Raw genomic sequence first — 20,013 nt, 5'->3', positions numbered from 1 at the left:
CTAAAAAATCAACTAAATCTTTTTAAAAAATTATATGTGGCTGATACTACAGAATGGTTAATTATCCTATTAGGCAAGTTTAATATGTATTCGCTCAGAACCCAGACTCATTCTGTGGCAGAACAGATGCACCATGTCCCAGAAATATGCAAATGAAACTCTAATTTCAGTCACAAAATACCATCAAACATCAAACAATTTATGGAATCTTCTCTAAAAGCACAGTCCCCCTTTTAAATTTGAACTTCCACCTCTGTAGTATTTTACCCTCTTGGCAGGTCTCCTTGACCTGCCGGAGCTGTGATGTCTCTGGCTTCCTGCAGTCTGACCTGCTCCTTACTGGGTTCATTGCTTATTTACTTACATCATGAATCTTCTCATGCCTGAGTTAGAAGTATAGGAGCAGTCCTGCTTTCATAACTACTTTAAACAAGGTAAGGATGTGATAAACTTAGAGATCTCAGTTGCCTTGCCAGTGAGCTCTGTGTGCTTTTGGCATAGAAAGTACCAGAAGTCAGAGCATCTGGGCTTTAATCCTGCTCTACAACCGAGTGGCCACACGCAGGGAGAAGAGTCACTTTGGTATTTGCCCCATAAATGTAGACTATAACTATGGAGGCCATGTAATTTATCATCAAAATTGGGACCCACTGACAGCAAAAAGAGATTCTAAAATAATTAAATTTATGTAATTTTTTGAAATATTTTTTTAAACAAGAAGGTAGTTTTGTCATGTTGAAAGATGAATCTGTAAACGAATTCTCTCAAAAATATTTTTCATACAACCCTGGCCAGTGTGGCTCTGTTGGTTGGAGCACTGTCCTGTAAATAGAAAGGTTGTGGATTTTATTCCCAGTCAGGACACATACCCAGGTTGCAGGTTCAGTCTCCAGCTGGGTCATGTGCAAGAGGCAACCAATCGATGTTTCTCTCTCACATCGATGTTTCTCTCCCTCTCTCTCCCTCCCTTTCCCTTTCTCTAAAAATCAATAAGCATGGTTTGGGGTGAGGATTTAAAAAAGATTTTAAAATATTTTTAACATAAAATTCTAATAACACTTTATTACAAAATAAAATAGTCTAAGACGGAGGGATGAATAGGCAAGGGACAGAGGACTTTTAGGTCCGTGAAACTATTCTATAGGAATAATGCTAGATACATGTTAGATACATGTTATATGTGTCAAAAAGCATAGAATATATAACACCAAGAGTAAACCACAGTGTTGGATACATGTTACTACACACGTGTCTAAATGCACGCCCTACCATGAGCTGTGCGGGCACTGGGAGACGACGATGTGTCAGTGCAGGTTCACCCTGGGAACAAACGCATGGCTCTGCTGGGAGATGCTGGCAGCCAGGGAGGCTGTGTGGATGCAGTCGGGGGAGTATGAAAAACCTCTGTACATTTCACTCATTTTTGCTGTGAACCTACCTGCTCTAAAACAAAATTAAGTCTGTTTTAAAAATCCAGGGCAATGCTACGCCAGGATGGGATGCTGAGACAACAGAAGGGTTAATTGGGGGTAATGAATCCTCTAACTAGCATCTTCATTCTAATTCACTGTGGTCTTGAAAGGATCAAATGAAATCATTCATTTAATTACAAAAAAAAAAAAAAAGTAGTTTTTTGTCCTGGCTGGTGTAGCTCAGTGGATTGAGTGCTGGCCTGCAAACCAAAGGGTTGCCAGTTCGATTCCCAGTCAGGGCATATGCCTGGGTTGCGGGCCAGGTCCCTGGTGGGGGCCACGTGAGAAGCAACCACACATTGATTTTTCTCTCCTTCTCTTTCCCCCTCCCTTCCCCTCTCTCTAAAAATAAATAAATAAAATCTTTTTAAAAAATGTAGTTTTTAAGGCACAAGACTATTTTTACATGCGATAACTCTCTTTACTTCTTTTTTTAAAATATTTTATTTATTTAGAGAGAGGGGAAGGGAAGGAGAAGGAGAGGGAGAGAAACACCAATGTGTGGTTGCTCCTCATGTGTCCCCAACTGGAGACCTGGTCTGCAACCCAGGCATGTGCCCTAACTGGGAATCGAACCAGCAACCCTTTGTTTTGCAAGCCCACGCTCAATCCACTGAGCTACACCAGCCAGGCGCAACTCTCTTTACTTCTTGCTCTGATTTCATTGTTATGTGTCTTAAAATGGAAGGAGACAGCACACAGGCAGATGTACTATTCCTGCTGTGAGTAGAAAGCAGAGATATCTTGGCAACAGCTAGTTCAGGGTCAACTGCTCAGAATCGTCCACTGTAAACATCATGACGGGCCTTCAAGGTTGGAAAGGACAGCTGCGTGGTGTGAGCAGTCAGGACCGACGGCAGGCTGACACAGCCGGCAGCTCAGCGGTGAAGAAACTCTGCCTTGTGGCAACAGTCTTTTTGCCACTCTTCCTTTCTTGTCCTTCTCTCTTTCCTACCCTTTCCCAAAGGTTCAGTTACTGTATACTGATCAACATATCCCTGTTTCCTCCCAGAGGAATGGTGAATTTGTCGTCTCCCCAGCAGGCCTTGCATCATCTAAAATTTTGCTACAGAAAAGATATAACATTTTGTTCTTGAGAAACAGGAAGCAAAGAGGGATATTAATTACATTCCAACATCAGTAAAAAACATCAAATAATTTACTTATTAATTATTGTTCACTGTCTCTCTCTAAAGTCTGTGGAGACAAGTGTTCCCAGCTTTATACACTGCTGGGCCCTCAGGACCTAGCGTGGTAGTGGGCATGTAACAGGTGCTCAGTAAGATTTGTTGAATGAATGAAATAAAACTTCTAAAAACAAACATTTTTTGAGTCCTTGGAGATACCAATAAATAAACAACAATACCCTTATTCTTGGTAAGGGTATTCAAAGATGGAAGGATGCATTCATTTATTCAAAAAATTTTGATTGAGCACCTACTGCATGCCCAAGATTGGAGCCCGAACCATGAACGAACCAGACTCGTGCCCTAATGGAGTTCACGTTCTAAGGAGAAGCCAGACATTTCTAAGCAGATATCTGCACACTGAAAGCAACTAAATGATATTGAGATTCCAGTTCAAGGTGGTGACATAGGGGGAGCCTGAACTTACTTCCTCACATGGACACACCTCATCTACAGCTACATATGGGACAATTTTCTCTAAAAGAAACCCCAGAACTAGCTGAACAATTGCTATACATTGAATGAACAAGAAAAAATCTGTATCAAAATGGGAAAAAGAGGCTGAGACACAATCTCACCACAAACCCCACCCCTGGCACATCAACCCACACTCGAGAGGGAACTCACAACTCTGAGCATCTTTCTGAGTAAAGGGTTTGCACCCTATATGTGGCACCCCAACTTTCAAAACCTGTACGTGAGAGATCAGCTCCCAAAACATCTAGCTTTGAAAGCCAACAGGGCTCATGCCCATGAAACCTACAAGGCTATAGCAAACTGAGAAGTATCTCTAGAAGAGCTCACACACGTAGACTCACCATGGTTATACTCCATGGCCCGGTGCACAGGATGAGTGAAATGCCCAGTCTTTCTGTGAAAAATGCCTATTTGCCTAACTTGAAGCTTCAGCCTGAAGGGCAGGAATTCAATCGAACTACAACTAGCAGCAAACTGACATACTCTCCAAAGACCAAGGCTGCCTTCTTGAGCTCTCCCTCCGCCTCACTCCAGTTCACCCATATCTCCTGGAAAGGAGCCTGTGTACATGTGTGGCACCCTAGCTTTTGTGGCTACAGCCCAGGGGTCACCTCTTGACCGCGTGGCTCTGATGGCCAGTGGTGCCCATGTTCCCAGGTTCCACAGGATTGTAATAAACAGAGAAATAGTTCCTAACAGGCAGCCCTGCTCCCCACAACCCCCACCCAGGGCACAGTGGAGAGGCAGCAGACAGACACCCAGTCTTTCCATGAAAGAGGCTTATTAACTTACCTTGGTAGCTGTGGCCTGAGGGGCAAACTTGTAATTAAACCAACCCTCTCCAGAGAAGGGGGCTAACTCTCCTAGGGGCTGACTGCAACCCTCTCCAGAGAAGGAGGAGGCTGGTGAGTGCCATCTCTGCACTCTCCCTCTGCCCTGCCCCTGGTTGCTGTATCTCAAGGAAAAAAGCTGTGCACGTGTCTGGAACCCAGCTTCTGTGCCTGCCACACAGATGACATATCCCTTAGTAGCCTGGCTCTGGTGGCCAGTGGGGCTTGTGTTCACTGGGGTGATAGCAAACAAAGCAACAGTCCTTAGCTGGCCTTCACTCCAGGGCTCAGTGCAGAGGCACCAGAAAGAAAGGCCCATCTTCCCCTGAAAGGAATACAGTTGCAAACTTTAAAAGCTACTGCCTAAGGGTTGGGATTCCAATCAGCATGAATCTAGGGGATGACTGAGATCCTCCCCTTTGGGACATTGAAGGCCTTGGCACACCCTCAATACTTGGAGCCACTAAGAATAAAGTAGGCTGCTTAGACAACCACAAAGATTTGGGAGACAAGCAAGAGTAGGGCAGAGTCGAATAGCAAGATTCATCTCCTACATGAGGTCTCCTCTTCAAGGCTGGGAGACATGCCTGTTTTATCTAATGCATGGAAACCAACACACAGAGTCAAGGAAAATGAAAAAATAAAGGGATATATTCTAAATAAAAGAATATGATAAAAATCTAAGATAAAGACCTCAATGAAATAGAGATGTCATTTACCTGATAAGGGGTTCAAAATAATAGTCATAAAGATGCTCACTGAGCTCAGGAGGACAATGCATAAACAAAATGAGATTACCAACAAAGTGATCACAAATATAAGAAGTAGCAAGCAGCAATCACAGAGCTGAAGACTACATGAACTGAACTGAGTAGTACACTAAAGAGGTTCAACAGCAGAATAGATGAAGCAGGAGAAAGAATCAGTGAACCCAAAGACAAGGCAATGAAACTAACCAATCAAAGAAGCAAACATAAGAAAGAATTTAAAAAGTGAAGATAGTTTAAGAGATATTATAGGAATCCCAGGGCGGGGAGGAGGAGGAAGAAGAAGAGGAAGAGGAGAGAGAGAAAGAAGTAGAAAACTTATTTGAAGAAATAATGGTCAAAAATTTCCCTAACCTGAGGGAAAAGACAGACATCCGGATCCAGAAAGCCCAGACAGGTCTGAATAAGATCCAAAAACCCACACCAAGACATATGATAATTAAGGCATCAAAAGTTAAAGACAGGAGAGAATCTTAAAAGCAGAAAGAAAAAAACAATTTGTTATACACTAGTGAACTAAATATATCAGCAGACTTTCAGCAGAAACTTTTCAGGCCAGAAGGGAGTGGTACACTATATTCTAAGTGCCTAAGAAAATAACTGCCAACCAAGAATGCTCTACCTGGAAGAGCTGATTTTCAGAATTGAATGAGAGAGAGAGTTTGCAGACAAGTAAACGCTAAAGGAGTTCCTCTCCTCAAGAATGGCCTTACAAGAAACATTAAAGGGACTTCTTTAAGCAGAAACAAATGGGTGTTAATTAGTAACAGGAAAACATAAGAAAGCATCAATCTCACCAGTAAAGACAAATGTCTAGCAATATTTCAAATAAACTAAATGCTGTAAAGGTGGTCAGTAAATTATTTAGGAAGCTAGTATGAAGGTTAACAGATAAAAGCAGTAAAAACAATGATAACTACAATAATTTGCTAATGGGCACAAAAGATAAAAAGGTGTAAGTTGTGACACCAGAAACAAAACATTGGAAAGAGTAAAAATGTAGAGCTTTAGAATGAATTCAAATTTAAACTGTTATCAACTTAAAACAATCTGTTATAAATACAAATTGTTTTATGTAAGCGTCATGGTAACTACAAAGGAATAACCTATAGTAGATACAGAAAAATGGCAATAAGTTCATCCCTATCAATAATCACCTTAAATATAAATAAACATATTCACCAGTCAAAAGACAGAATGGCTAATAGATTAAAAACACAAGATCCATGTATATGCTGCCTACGACAGATTCACTTCAGAAGTAAGGATGCACAGAGATTAAAAGTGAAGGGATAGAAAGGATATTCCATGCAAATGGAAACCAAAAGAAAGTCAGAGAAGCTATATTTATATAAGATGAAATAGGCTTTAAGATAAAACCTGTAATAAGAGACAAAGGTCATTATATAATGATAAAGGGGTCAATCCATCAAGAGGATATAACATTTATAAATATTTATGCACCCAACATAGGAGCACCAAAATATATAAATAAAACATTAACAGACCTAAAGGGATAAGTAGATACTATACAATACAGGGACTTTAATACTCCACTTCTACCAAGGGATAAATCATCCACACACAAAATCAGTAAGGAAACATCGGCCTTAAGGACACATAAACACCATATGGACTTAACAGACATTTACAGCACATTTCACTCAAAAGCAAAGGAATACTCACTCTTCTCAAGTTCACATGAAACATTCGCCAGAATAGATCATATGTTGGGCAAAAAAACCACATCTTAACAAATTTAAGAAAAATGAAATATCAAGCATCTTTTATGGCCACAATGGTATGAAACTAGAAATCAATTACAAGAAAAACATTGGAAAATTCACATATATGTGGCAATAAACAACATTCTTCTACTCAACAAACAATGGGCCAAAAAATACATCAAAAATACTTTGAGAAAATGAAAATGTAACATACCAAAACTTATGGAACACAGCAAAAGAAGTTCTAAGAATGAACTTCATAGCAATAAAAACCGTACATTAACAAATAAGATCTCAAACAACCTAAATTTATGGCTCAAAGAACAAGAAAAAGAAGAGCAAACTAAGCCCAAAGTTAGCAGAAGGAAGGAAATAACACAGATCAAAGCTGAAATAAATGAGAAAGAAACGATAGAAAAGATTAATGAAAAGAGTGTTGTTTTTTTGAAAAGATATGCTAAACAGACAAACCTTCAGTTAGACTAACCAAAAAAGAGAGAGAGAGGGGTCTCAAATAACATCAGAAAAGGAAGATGTTACAACTGATCCCACAGAAATACAAAGGATTATAAAGACTGCTATGAACAATTATATGCCCACAAATTGGACAATATAGAAGAAATGAATACATTCCTAGAAACATGCCAGACTTCTTTTTTAAAAAATAGTTTATTTTTAATTGTATTTTCCCATTACCATTTATCCCCCTTATACCCTCTTCCACCTCCACCCAGCCCCCTCCCTATTGTAATCACCACACTGTTGTCCATGTTCTTGAGTTCTTTTTCCTTCTTGCTCGATCTCTCCACTCCCCCAACTCCCCAGAGTTGTCTGCTTATTCTCTGTCTATGGCTCTGTCTATTTTGCTTGTTAGTTCAGTTTGTTTACTAGATTCCACATACAAGTGAAATCATATGGTATTTGTCTTTCTCCAACTGGCTGATTTCACTTAGTATAATGTTCAACAGTTCCACTCGTGTTGCCACAAAGCATACCAGACTTCTAAGGCTTAATCCTGAAGAAATAGAAAATAAGAACAGATCAATAACAAGTAAGGAAATTGAATCAGTAATCAAAAACCTCCCAAAAAACTCCCATACCAGATGACCTCACAAGTCAATTCTACTAAACATTTAAAGAAGAATTAGCACTTCTGGCCAAGACAGAGGTGTTGGTAGACACACTGTGCCTCCTCGCACAACCAAAAGAAAGACAACAATAATTTGAAAACAAAAACAACCAGAACTGACAAAAAATCGAACTGTATTGAAGTCTGACAACTAAGGAGATAAAGAAGAAACATTCATCCAGACAGGTGGGAGGGGTGGAGACAGGCAGCTGGGCAGAGAGGACTCGACGCAAGGTGGTGGCTGGAGGACCAGGTGAGGCAGAGGATTGAGGACTGGGAGGTCCCACATTCGTCTGCAGATAAACCAGGAGGAACAAATAGGGAGAGAGATAGATCACACAACCCAGAGTTCCAGCGCAGGGAAATAAACCCTCAAAGACTGACTAAAAACTCCTGTGGGGGTTGAGGTGGCAGTGGGAGAAACTCCCAGCCTCACAGGAGAGTTCATTGGAGAGACCCACAGGGTCCTAGAGCGTGCACAGGCCCACTCACCCAGGAATCAGCACCAGAAGGGCCCAATTTGCTTGTAGGTAGCAGGGGGAGTGACTGAAAACTAGCAGAGAAGGGAACAAGTGGCACTGCTCCCTCTCAAACCCCTCCCCCACAGACAGCATCACAACACAGCGATGTGGGTTGCCCCGCCCTGGTGAACACCTAAGGCTCCGTCCCTTACTACATAACAGGTGAATGGAGATAAAAAAAAAAATGGCCCCAATGAAAGAACAGTTCAAAGCTCCAGAAAAAAGACAACTAAACGATGAAGAGATAGCCAACCTATCAGATGCACAGTTCAAAACATTGGTTATCAAGATGCTCCAGGAATTCACTGGGTACTTTAACAGCATAAAAAAGACCCAGGCAGCAATGAAGATTGCATTATGTGAAATAAAGAAAAATCTACACGGAAGCAACAGTGATGGGAAGGAAACCAGGACTCAAATCAACGGTGTGGACCAGAAGGAAGAAAGAGACATTCAACCAGAACAGAATGAAGAAACAAGAATTCGAAAAAATGAGGGGAGGCTTAGGAACCTCCAGGACATGTTTAAACATTCCAACATCTGAATCATAGGAGTGCCAGAAAGAGAAGAGGAAGACCAAGAAATTGAAAACTTATTTGAAAAAATAATGAAGGAGAACTTCCCTAATCTGACAAAGGAAATAAACTTTCAGGAAGTCCAGGAAGCTCAGAGAGTCCCAAAGAAGTTGGATCCAAGGAAGCACACACCAAGGCACATTTTAATTACATTAGCCAAGATTAAAGATAAGGAGAGCATCTTAAAAGCAGCAAGAGAAAAGGAGACAGTTACCTACAAAGGAGTTCCCATAAGACTGTCAGCTGATTTCTCAAAAGAGACCTTGCAGGCAAGAAGGGGCTGGAAAGAAATATTCAAAGTCACAAAAGGCAAGGACTTACATCCAAGATTACTCTATCCAGCAGAGCTTTCATTTAGAATGGAAGGGCAGATAACGTGCTTCCCAGGTAAGGTCAAGTTAAAGGAGTTCATCACCACCCAGCCCTTATTATATGAAATGTTAAAGGGACTTATCTAAGAAAAAGAAGATAAAAAATATGAACAGTAAAATGACAACAAACACAGCTATTAACAACTGAACCTAAAAAAAACAAAAACAAAAACAAACTAAGTAAACAACTAGAACAGGAACAGAATCACAGAAATGGAGATCACACAGAGGGTGTTCAGTGGGGGAGTGGAAGGGGGAGTGGGGGGGAAGGTACAGAGAATAGGTAGCATAAATGGTAGGTAGAAAATAGACAGGGGGAGGTTGACAATAGTACAGGAAATGGAGAAGCCAAAGAACTTATATATACGACCTATGGACATGAACTAAAGGGGGGGAATGTGGGTGGGAGGGAATGTGCAGGGTGGAGGGGAATAAAGGGGGGGAATGGGACAACTGTAATGGCATAATCAATAAAATATATTTTAAAAAAGAAAAACATAATGAAGAATTAATAGCAATCCTTCTTAACCTCTTCCAAAAACTCAAGAGGAAGAAACACTTCTAAACTCATTTTATGAGGCCAGCATTAACCTAATACCAAAATCAGACAGACACTACAATAAAATAAAATAATAGGCCAATATCCCTGATGAACATAAATGCAAAAAAGCCTGGTGCGGGAGGCAACAAGTTGATGCTTCTCTCACACATTGATGTTTCTCTTACACATGAATATTTCTCTCCTCTTTTTCCATCCCTTTCCCTCTCTCTAAGAGTAAATTAATAAAAATCTTTTAAAAGAAAGTATCTTACACTATGATCAAGTGGCATTAATTCCAGGGATACAAAATGGTTAAACATTTACAAATTAATCAACGTGACCCACCACATTAACCAAATGAAAGGAAGGAAATAAATCATATGATAATCTCAGTAGATGCAGAAAAAGCATTTGTCTAAATTCAACATTCAGTCATGATAAAAACTCTCAAAAAGTGGGTATTGAGGAAATTACCTCAACACGATCATGGCCATATATGACAAGCCCACAGCTAACATCATACTCAGGGGTAAAATGCTAAAAGCCTTTCCTCTAAGATCAGGAACAGAACAAGGATGCCCACTGTTGCCACTTTTATTCAGTATAGTGTTGGAAATCCTAAAGCAATTAGGCAAGAAAAAGAAATAAAATGCATGTAAATCAGAATGAAAGAAGTAAAATTGTCTCTCTTCGCTGATAATATATTATCGGTAGAAAATCCTAAAGACTCCACCCAAAAACTGTTAGAACTCATCAATGAATGTAGTGAAATTGCAGGATAAAGATTTGATGTACAAAAATGAATTGCCTTTCTATACACTAATAATGAACTATTAGAAAGAAAAATTAAGAAAACAATCCCATTACAATTGCATCAAAAAGAATAAAATATCTAGAAAAAACCTAACCAGGGAAGTGAAAGATGTATATGCTGAAAATGATAAGATATTGATGAAAGAAACAGAAGACAACACAGGTATATAGAATGATATTCTGTGCTTGTGGATTGAAAGAATTAGCATTATTAAAATGTCCATACTACCCAAATTGGTCTACAGATACAATACAATCCCTATCAAAATTCCAATGGCATTTTTCACAGAAATGGAACAAACAATCCTAAAATTTGTATGGAACCACAGAAGACCCTGAATAATCAATACAGTCTTGAGAAAGAAGAACAAAGCTGGAAGCATCAAAACTATTACAAAATTATCATTATCGAAACAGAATGCTACTGGCATAAAAACAGACACATAGTTCAGCAGAACCGAATAAAGAGCCCAGGAATAAACCCACACATATGTGGTCAAGTAATTTACGACAAAGAAGCCAAGAATATACAATAGTGTTAGGAAAACTGGACAGCCGCATGCAAAAGAATAAAATTGGACCACTATCTTATACCAAACACAAAAATTAACTCAAAATGCACTAAAGACTTGAACATAATACCTGAATTCATAAGTCTCCTAGAAGAAAACAAAGGTGGTAAGCTCTTTGACATCAGCCTTGGTAGTGATTTTTTGAAGCTGACACAAAAAGCAAAAATAAACAATGGAAATACATCAAACTAAAAAGCTTCTGCACAGCAGAGGAAACCATCAACAAAATGCAAAGGCAACCTATAGAATGGGAGAAAATATTTGCAAATCATGTATTTGATAAAAGATTAATATCCAAAATATATAAAGAAGTCATACAACTCAATAGCAAAAGAAAATCTTGATTAAAAAAATAAGCAGAGGATCTAAATAGACATTTTTCCAAAGAAGACACACAGATGACCAAAAGGCCCACATAAAGGTGCTCAATATCACTGATCATCAGAGAAAGAACCACAATGCGATATCGCCTCACTGTCATTACAATGGTTATTGGGAGAAAGATAAGAGGGAAGCGCGGGTGAGGGTGTGGACAAAGGGAGCCCTTGTGTGCTGTTGGCGAGAATGTAAATTGGTGCAGCCACTGTGGAGAGAACTGTGGAGGTGCCTCATAAATTAAAAATAGAACTACCCTATGATCCAGTAATTCCACATCTGGATATTTACCCAAAGAAAACAAAGACGCCAACTCAAAAAGACATCTGCACCCCCACATTCACCGCAGCATAATTTACAACAGCCAAGGCAGAGAAACAACCTAAGTGACCATCAGTAGGTGAGAGGATTTTTTAAATGTGGTACATAAACACACATGCATTCATATGGACACACACAATGACGTCTTACTCAGCCGTAAAAAAAGAAATCCTGCCATTTGGAACAACGTGGGTGGACCTCAGCATTATGCCAAGTGAAGGACGTCAGACAGAGAAAGGCAAATGTCATATACTCTCACTGATGTGTGGAATCTAAAAATAACATTAAAAACCCTGAACTCACAGATACAGAGAACAGGCTGGCGGTTGCCAGAAGGGGGGTGGGGCGTGGAGGGGTGAATGTAAGCAAAATGGGTAAAGGGGGCCAAAGGTACAAACTGCTGGTTGTAACTAAATTAAGTCAAGGGTATGTGCTGTACAGCACAGTGACTACAGCTAGTAATACCGTAGTGAATATTTGGAAGTTATTAGAAGAATACATCTTAAAAGTCCTTATCACAAGAAAAAAACAAAGTATGCCTGGTGACGGATGTTACTAGATGTATTGTGGTGACCACTCTGCATGCTGTATATCAAATTATTATGTTATAGGTCAATTATATCTCAGTAAGATAATAGATACACACATATATGCAGATATATACATGTTATATATCTCAGCACCAGGTTCTATATTGTAACTGTTACCAAAATACTCAAACTGCAATCCCTTTATAATTCCACTGATTGTCCTAAAGACTCGGACCCTTTCTGTGCCAGCCTGGCACCCACGGCTCCACGGCAAGCGTGAACACACACTGCCCCCGTGGCCTCCTGCAACGTGTCCACTCACTTAGGCTAAATGGCTTGAAGACCAAAATTCTTCCCCCAAGATCTGGCATTGTGCTCGGTCCAGTGCACACGCATTTAATTTCCCCATCACCCTCACTATTTTTTACCATCTTGTTTTCAGGATCAAATTCAGAAAGAAATAAGATTATAATAAACAACCTACCACCTGGAATTGACAAGTGTTAATTAACATTTTTAAAATATCTGCTTTGTTTTTCTTTTTTTTAAAAAAAGAAGTTTAGGAACAAAAAAGAACCTTCCATCTCAGCCAAGACTGATGAGGCAGTCACGGCGCACAGCACCCAGCAGTGTTTCCAGATGGCAGCCAGGGGGCTCTGGGGCTCCTTGGAAGAGCCTCGGGGGGCCAGGCCAGGAAATGAGGACTCAGGACGCAGAGTTTGAGGACCCCACCCCTGCTTTTCCCTCAGCACATCATAATCTGTCTGCATAGAAGATTTCATTGGAAAAAAGGGTTCCGCTGAACTACCCAATGTAAGGCAAGCTTTACACAGGGCACAAGCAATGAGGCTAAACTGCTGCCGACCATTTCTGGCTAAACATGGGGAGGGAGAGAAGGAGAACAATGAGAGGAGCTGTTCCATTTTCATTGTTTACAACATAAACTTAATGAGCTGTGAGCATTTTCTCTCAGAAACCAACCCAGGCTCTTCACAAACACTCAGTTCTTCAAACAGATAAACTGTATTTTGTCACTTCGCACAAGTCACCACAGGGGTCTACCTATGAAGACAGGACTCGGCCATTCCCACTGTCGGAATAACTGCTTACAGCAGGAATTACTTCTGGAAGACACCGCGGTGGGAAGAACTGCATTCCAGTTTCCTAATGACATTCTGTTTTCATCATTTCTGAACTTCACTGCTGCTCTGCACACAACAGTGATGACAAGAACAGCATGGTCTCTCTGGGCACATTCTGGAAAGACCCAGTGTGTGGCAGGTCCCTGACCAGGTTCAGACAGTATTTCCCTTGTCTGTCCATCTAGCTTGGTTTTAGCGTCTCTGGCACCAACGCAGAGAACATTAATGTAACCATGCTTTCCTCGCTGGCCAAGGTAGCCACTGCACTGGGAAATAATCACGCCATCTGCTTCTTTATCTTGTGCTCTGGGAGTCAGAAAAATAGAAGGCAATATCTGGAATATGGTTAGAAATCCAACAGTAGCGAAAAGAGAGCCAGGAAGAACTATTCTAATTATTTAAAACTACAGAAATGCCCTTTTGTTCTGAAAAAGTTCATGTTTCAGAGACTTTTGTCTAATTTCACTAATTTGTAAGGTGTCCGCATTCTGGACACGGAGGCCGTCTCTGCCACTCTGCTATGAGAAATGAGGGGCCCTGGCCCGAGCTTGGTCCAGACTGCCAGCAGGCGGCAGTAGACCGCAACCACCCACTTAAATCCTCCAAGACCAAATTCTCACCAGCCCGTTGCCCAGGTTTTACACTTAGACCAGAAAGTCGGAAATAATAGCACCTTTCTAATCCTCAGTGTGACAGTCCTGAAACTCCACATCTAGTCTATGGATACCACGAAAATTAACACAGACCTAAAGGACATTGCTTGTTTTCCAGTAGCTCATTGAATGGTTAGATACACAGACTAGATTTATATCCCAGCCGCATTCCCTCCCAACTGTGTGATATGGAAAGCTGTTTAATCTTTCAAATCTTCAGTTTCCTCATCTGTAAAGTTGAGAGAATATCAGCACTCACACTTCATAGCATTGTTATAAGGATTCAATGCAATAATGTATTAAAAAAAAAAACTTGAGCCTGTTTCGGGCACGTAGGAAATTAACCAGTAACTATAAGTTGTTATTTTAACTAGGAGGTTACTGTGCTTTACTGGAGTCTTTTTATTAGGCTCGCAATTCAATGGAGAACAACGTGCTGTACATGGGGTCAGATTCTGGCTCCGGGAAGGGCTGGCACCTGGAGCTATGAAGAAATTGCTGCATGTGACTTCCTTGTGTTACTACTTATTTGTCTGTTACCATCCGATATGCTAGCACTGTGGACTCTCAGAAGGAAAGGTTATGGGCCAAAACACAAAGAGAGAACAAACTATTTTGGGAATAAAATGGCCTTTCCACCCAATTATTTGGCCCCAGAAGGGAAGACTGGCAGCAGGGAGGGAGTTGGTGCTCAGAGTGATCTTAGATCTGGTGCTGCTGGGTCTGACAGATGGTGAAAGACCAAGGGCAGCTGCTCCGCCCCTCACTCTGACTCAGATTCTACATGGAAAGTGTTTTAAAAATACAGATGCCCGGACCCCGCCCAGCGAATCCTCTCTGTGGGTCTGAAGGAGCCATGGTTCCCAGAGCTGAGAACCACTTATTGAGAACCGCTATCAAGCTGTTCCCCAGCCAGAATGTTCTCAGACTGCAGTCAGATTGTTGGAAATTCGGCTTGCCAGGCTGCACCACCAGGTGGTTCTAATTCAGTGACTCTTCAGCCACATGTTGGAAAACTCCACCCCGGTGCTCTAGAAAGCCAAAAGCCCGAGGGGCAGATGGCAAAGTGCAACTTTGAGAAGTTGATTCTGAGTCAAACGAGCAAGCCCTGTAAATGGGCACGAACAGCCTCGCTGACACTACTCAGCCCCGTGCCCCAAGCTCTACGCAGTGCCCAGGAATGCTAATAACAACTCAGGGGGAGGCCCCATGGATGGGGCCAGTAAATATCTGTTTTACAAATGAGAAAACTACAGCATAGAAACTTACATTATTTGCCCATCGGCTCAGAGTGGAAACAGCGTACTGAAATCTACATAGAGGAGGCAGAAGGACGGCAGATAACCTGCAGAAGACTCCTATGAGGAAGAACCTATAATTCTAGAAAGTGAAGTGAAATCTGCCCTGAACACACTGGGAAGAAATAAATCACCAGGCATAGACAGGAAACCGTTAGAATTATTTCAGACCACAGAGTCTGAATCTGTCAAAACCTGACAAGAACGTGTCAACAAGTATGGAAAACAAAACAATGGCCTGCAGCCCAGAAACGTTCAACATGCATCCCAATCTTCACAAAAGAGACGCCAAGGAATGCGGTAAATAAAATGAATACTAGGCCATCGCTGTAATTTCCCACACAAGTAGAGTGATGTTGAAGGTGATGCAACAAAGCCAACATCTTACATGGAGCTAGAAATGCAGGATGCTCAGGCTGACTCTGCAAAGGAAGAGGCACTCGAGACCCAACTGTGAACATCTGTTGGATACTAGAGTTCTCCAAAGAATCTCAGAAGAGGGTCGGTCTATGTTTTATACACTATAAAGCCTTGGACTGTGTGGAGCATGAAAAGCTATGGGCTGCTCTAAAAGAAATGGGTGCCCCTCAGCACTCCGGTGTCCTGATGCATAACCTGTGCTGTGGACAGGAAGCCACAGTCAGGACAGAATACGGACAGAATGGCTTCCTGCTGCCAATGGCATCAGACAAGGGTGCATTTTATAGCCCTTTTATTTAATCTGTACACTGACACGTTGTTCAAAAAACTGAGCTACACTTAGAGGAAGGAGGAGTGAAAATTAATGAAAGAACTATCAATAGCTTAAGACATGCTAAGGACATCATCTTACTGAAAGAAACAATGATTTGAAATGACTTCTGATGAAACTGAGAGAAGAATGTGCCAAAGCAAGACTGCATTTCAAGATCAAGACAACAAAAGATCATGACTACAAACGAAATATACACTTTTAACATAGACAGTGAAGACACTGAAATTATTTAAGATTTTGCTTACCCTGGTTCAGCCATTAAATGGAAACCACAGCCAAGAAATCACGAGAAGGCTGAGACTCAGAAGGGCAGCAATGGGAGAATTAGGGAAGGTCAACCAGAGCCAAGATGTGTCATTAGAGGCCAAGGCTAAGATCACTCACACCCTCCTATTCCCAATTACTATGTACAGATGCAAAAGTTGGACAATGAAGATGGCTGATAGGGGGGAAAAGGATACATTTGAAACATGGTGTTAGAGGAGAGCCCTGTGGATACCCTGGATTGCCAGAAAGATGAACAAGTGGGCCCTACAGCAAATTAAGCCTGAAACATCTCAGGAGGCAAAAATGACAAAACTGAAGCTGTCCTGCTTTAGGCACACCACGAGACTGCAGAGCTCTTTGGCAAAGACAGTAATTTGGGGGAAACAGAAAGCAGCGGACCAACGATGAGATGGAGTGACTCCATAAAAGCAGCCGCAGCATGGGTCTCCAGGAGCTGAGCGGGGCTGTGGAGGACAGGACGTTGTGGACACTAGTCACTCACAGGGTGGCCAGGATCTGGGGCTGAACAACGGCACCAAACACACATAAATCAGGAGACCACAGCACAGGATGTTTAGCTCATTTGCCCCAAGACCCAGAACGGGCGAGTGATAGGGAGAGAATGAGAATTCAAGTGGTGCAAGTCTGGAACAAACCCTCTTCCCCACAGTTATTTCCTTTCTCTGTGGGTGAGCAGCCAGGGCATGGCACCAAACAGTAAACAAGACAACGTGATGGCTCTCTCCTGTAAACCTGACCTTGTTAAAGGTGCAATACTGAGGAACCCCTTGTTAAAGAGCTAATAGTGAGAGGGATAGAGATTTCTCTCCAAGAAGAAAGGCTGGGAGAGGGTGTGGAAAAAGCAGCAGGGGCCTCTGAACCCCCTTCCCCCTGCCTCACCTCATAAGAGGGGAGGCTGAAGCCACATAGGGGCTCTGAGGTGGGCCAGGGGCTCGTGACCCTGCTTGTGGTTCTGTTGCCCTAGGAGTAATGTTAAAGGCAGAGGTTGGGAACCTGAAGGAAACAAGACTTCCCAGGGATTCCTGAGCACAGATGACTGGGGGCCAGGACCAGTCTTATGATATGTGGGGCCCAATATAAAATGAAAATGTGGGGAGTTCTAGCCAAGATGGAGGTGTAGGCAGACACCTTTTGCTTCCTTGCACAACCAAAAGGAGGATAACAACCAATCTAAAATTAATAAACAACCACAAGTGCCAGAAAAATCAAACTGCATGGAACTCCAACAGCCAAGAAATTAAAGAAAAAGTCAACCAGAACAACCAGACCAGCAAGAACACACAATGAGCCGGCAGACCAGGCGGGCGGGGCTGGCTGAAGGTGAAACAGACTCAGAGCTGACTGTGGACTACTGTGGTTCCCGCAGTGGGAGACACTCCCAGTCTCACACGAGAGTCCATTGGAAAGTGCGCTAGAGCTGAGCAGGTGAGCCGCACTGTTCCCCCTCTGGCCCCTCCCACAGGCAGCGCACCAGCACAGCAAAGAGGGTTGCCCTGCCCGGGAATACCTAAGGCTCCACCCCCTTACAACCAATCAGCTGTGCCAAGACAAAGAAATATGGCCCAAGTGAAAGAACAGAGCAAAACTTCAGAAAGAGAACTAAGGAACAAGGACATAGCCAACCTATCTGATGGAGAATTTAAAGCCCTGGTAATCAAAATGCTTACAGAACTGCTTGAGCTTGGTTGAAAAATGAAAAAAGAAATGAAAGATACCCAAAACGAAATAAAGCAAAATATTCAGGGAACCAACAGTGACAGGAGGGAAATCAGGACTCAAAGCAATGATTTGGAACAAAAGGGGAAAATAAACATCCAATGGGAACAGAATGAAGAAACAAGAATTAAAAAAGTGAAGAGAGACTTACAAACCTCTGGGACAGCCTGAAACATTCCAATATCTGAATCATAGGGGTGCCAGAAGGAAAAGAACAGCAAGAAATTGAAAACTTATTTGAATGAATAATGAAGGAGAACTTCCCCAATCTGGCAAAGGAAATAGACTTCCAGGAAGTCCAGGAAGCTCAGAGTCCCAAAGAAGGTGGACCCAAAGAGGAACACATCAAGCCACATCATCATTAAGTTAGCCAAGGTTAAAGATAAAGAGAGAATCCTAAAAGCAGCAAAAGAAAAGGAAACAGTTACCTACAAAGGAGTTCCCATTAGACTATCAGCTGATTTCTCAAAAGAAACCTTGCAGGCAAGAAGGGGCTGGAAAGAAATATTCAAAGTCACAAAAGGCAAGGACCTACATCCAAGATTACTCTATCCAGCAGAGCTTTCATTTAGAATGGAAGGGCAGATAACGTGCTTCCCAGATAAGGTCAAGTTAAAGGAGTTCATCACCACCCAGCCCTTATTATATGAAATGTTAAAGGGACTTATCTAAGGAAAAGAAAATAAAAAATATGAACAGTAAAATGACAACAAACTCACAACTACCAACAACTGAACCTAAAAAACAAAAACTAAACAAGCAACTAGAATAGGAACAGAATCAGAGAAATGGACATCACATGGAGGGATTTCAGTGGGGAGGGGGAAGGGAGGAATAGGGGGGAAAAGGTACAGGGAAGAAGAAGCACAATTAGTAGGCATAAAATAGACAGGGGGTGATAAAAAATGATACAGGAAACAGAACTCAAAAAACTTATATGTACAACCCATGGACATGAACAAAGCCGGGAGGAATGCTGGAGGGATGAGAGGTGCGGGAGGGGGGACAGACGGGGAAAAATTGGGAAAACTGTAATAGCATAATCAATAAAAATTAATAAATAAATACATAAATAAAATGTGGGACCTCTTGTTTAAAAATGATTAAGAATTTCAAGGCGGCAACAGCAAAGCACTAAAACAGACCTTCCCGGGAGCCAGCCCTGCCTGGGGAGCCCGGGGCTGTGTAAGCATTACGTTGGATCCTGAGTGCAGAGTGTTTAGCACAGAGGTCGTTGCAGAGCCAGCTTTGAGTCCTGGAGCTGCTGCAGGAGGGTCAGGGCTCTCCACAGGCTGGGTGGGGGTTGGTCCTAAACAGGTCTGTCCACAAGCTGCCTGCAGCATGAAGTGCCCACCACCTGCTGCCCCTGTTTACAAGGGGTCTCTGCCCAGGAATTTCTAGCAGAATTTGTAGTGAAAGGTACTTGCTACAAAGTCTGGGCTATTTCAGAGTCCAGAGGATCCCAAATCCTAGTCATAGGAACACTGAAAGGTCCACACAGCCCAACGGGACCCCCGAAGATAGAAACACACCCCCGCCCCGTGGCGTCCCACCCCAGGGAAGGAACGCCCAGGCTGCTGTTTATATGGAGTCAGCTTCGGAAGGGGAATTACTACCAGAACAGACCAGACAGTCAGCCTCTGCTCTTCTCACAGCATGTCCCACACCGCCAAGTACGAACAAACACCGCCACACGCATCCTCTGCAGGCACTCCTTGCCATCTCCAGCACCCATGCATACTCCTCTGCTGCACCTCCACTTCTGCAGAACAACAGTGAGGCAGGGGGCATGGCCCAAAGGACAATGGTAGACAGACAGGGAGACAGGTGAGAGAGGCGATGGCAGTAGAGGTGAGTTGTGAAGGGACCAGAAGAACAATCGGATGAGTCACTCTCTCTCTGTCGGAAACAAGGCTGTTCTCAGGTTTGAGAGTGGCTCCTCTGCCCGTTCTAG

At 42.2% G+C, this 20,013-nt stretch overlaps 1 protein-coding gene across 5 annotated transcripts in view; it reads right to left on the bottom strand.

The window, feature by feature from the left end:
* The window catches only part of EML6 (EMAP like 6), a 220,700-nt gene that overhangs the window by 100,311 nt on the left and 100,376 nt on the right, over nt 1-20,013 (bottom strand). The gene's annotated exons all lie outside the window — the stretch shown is intronic.

This window comes from Desmodus rotundus, chromosome 5 (genome assembly GCF_022682495.2).
Source record: "Desmodus rotundus isolate HL8 chromosome 5, HLdesRot8A.1, whole genome shotgun sequence".
Classification (NCBI taxonomy): Eukaryota; Metazoa; Chordata; class Mammalia; order Chiroptera; family Phyllostomidae; genus Desmodus; species Desmodus rotundus.
The sequence above is the reverse complement of the archived record's forward strand: the minus strand, read 5'-3'. Positions and strand labels throughout refer to the sequence as shown.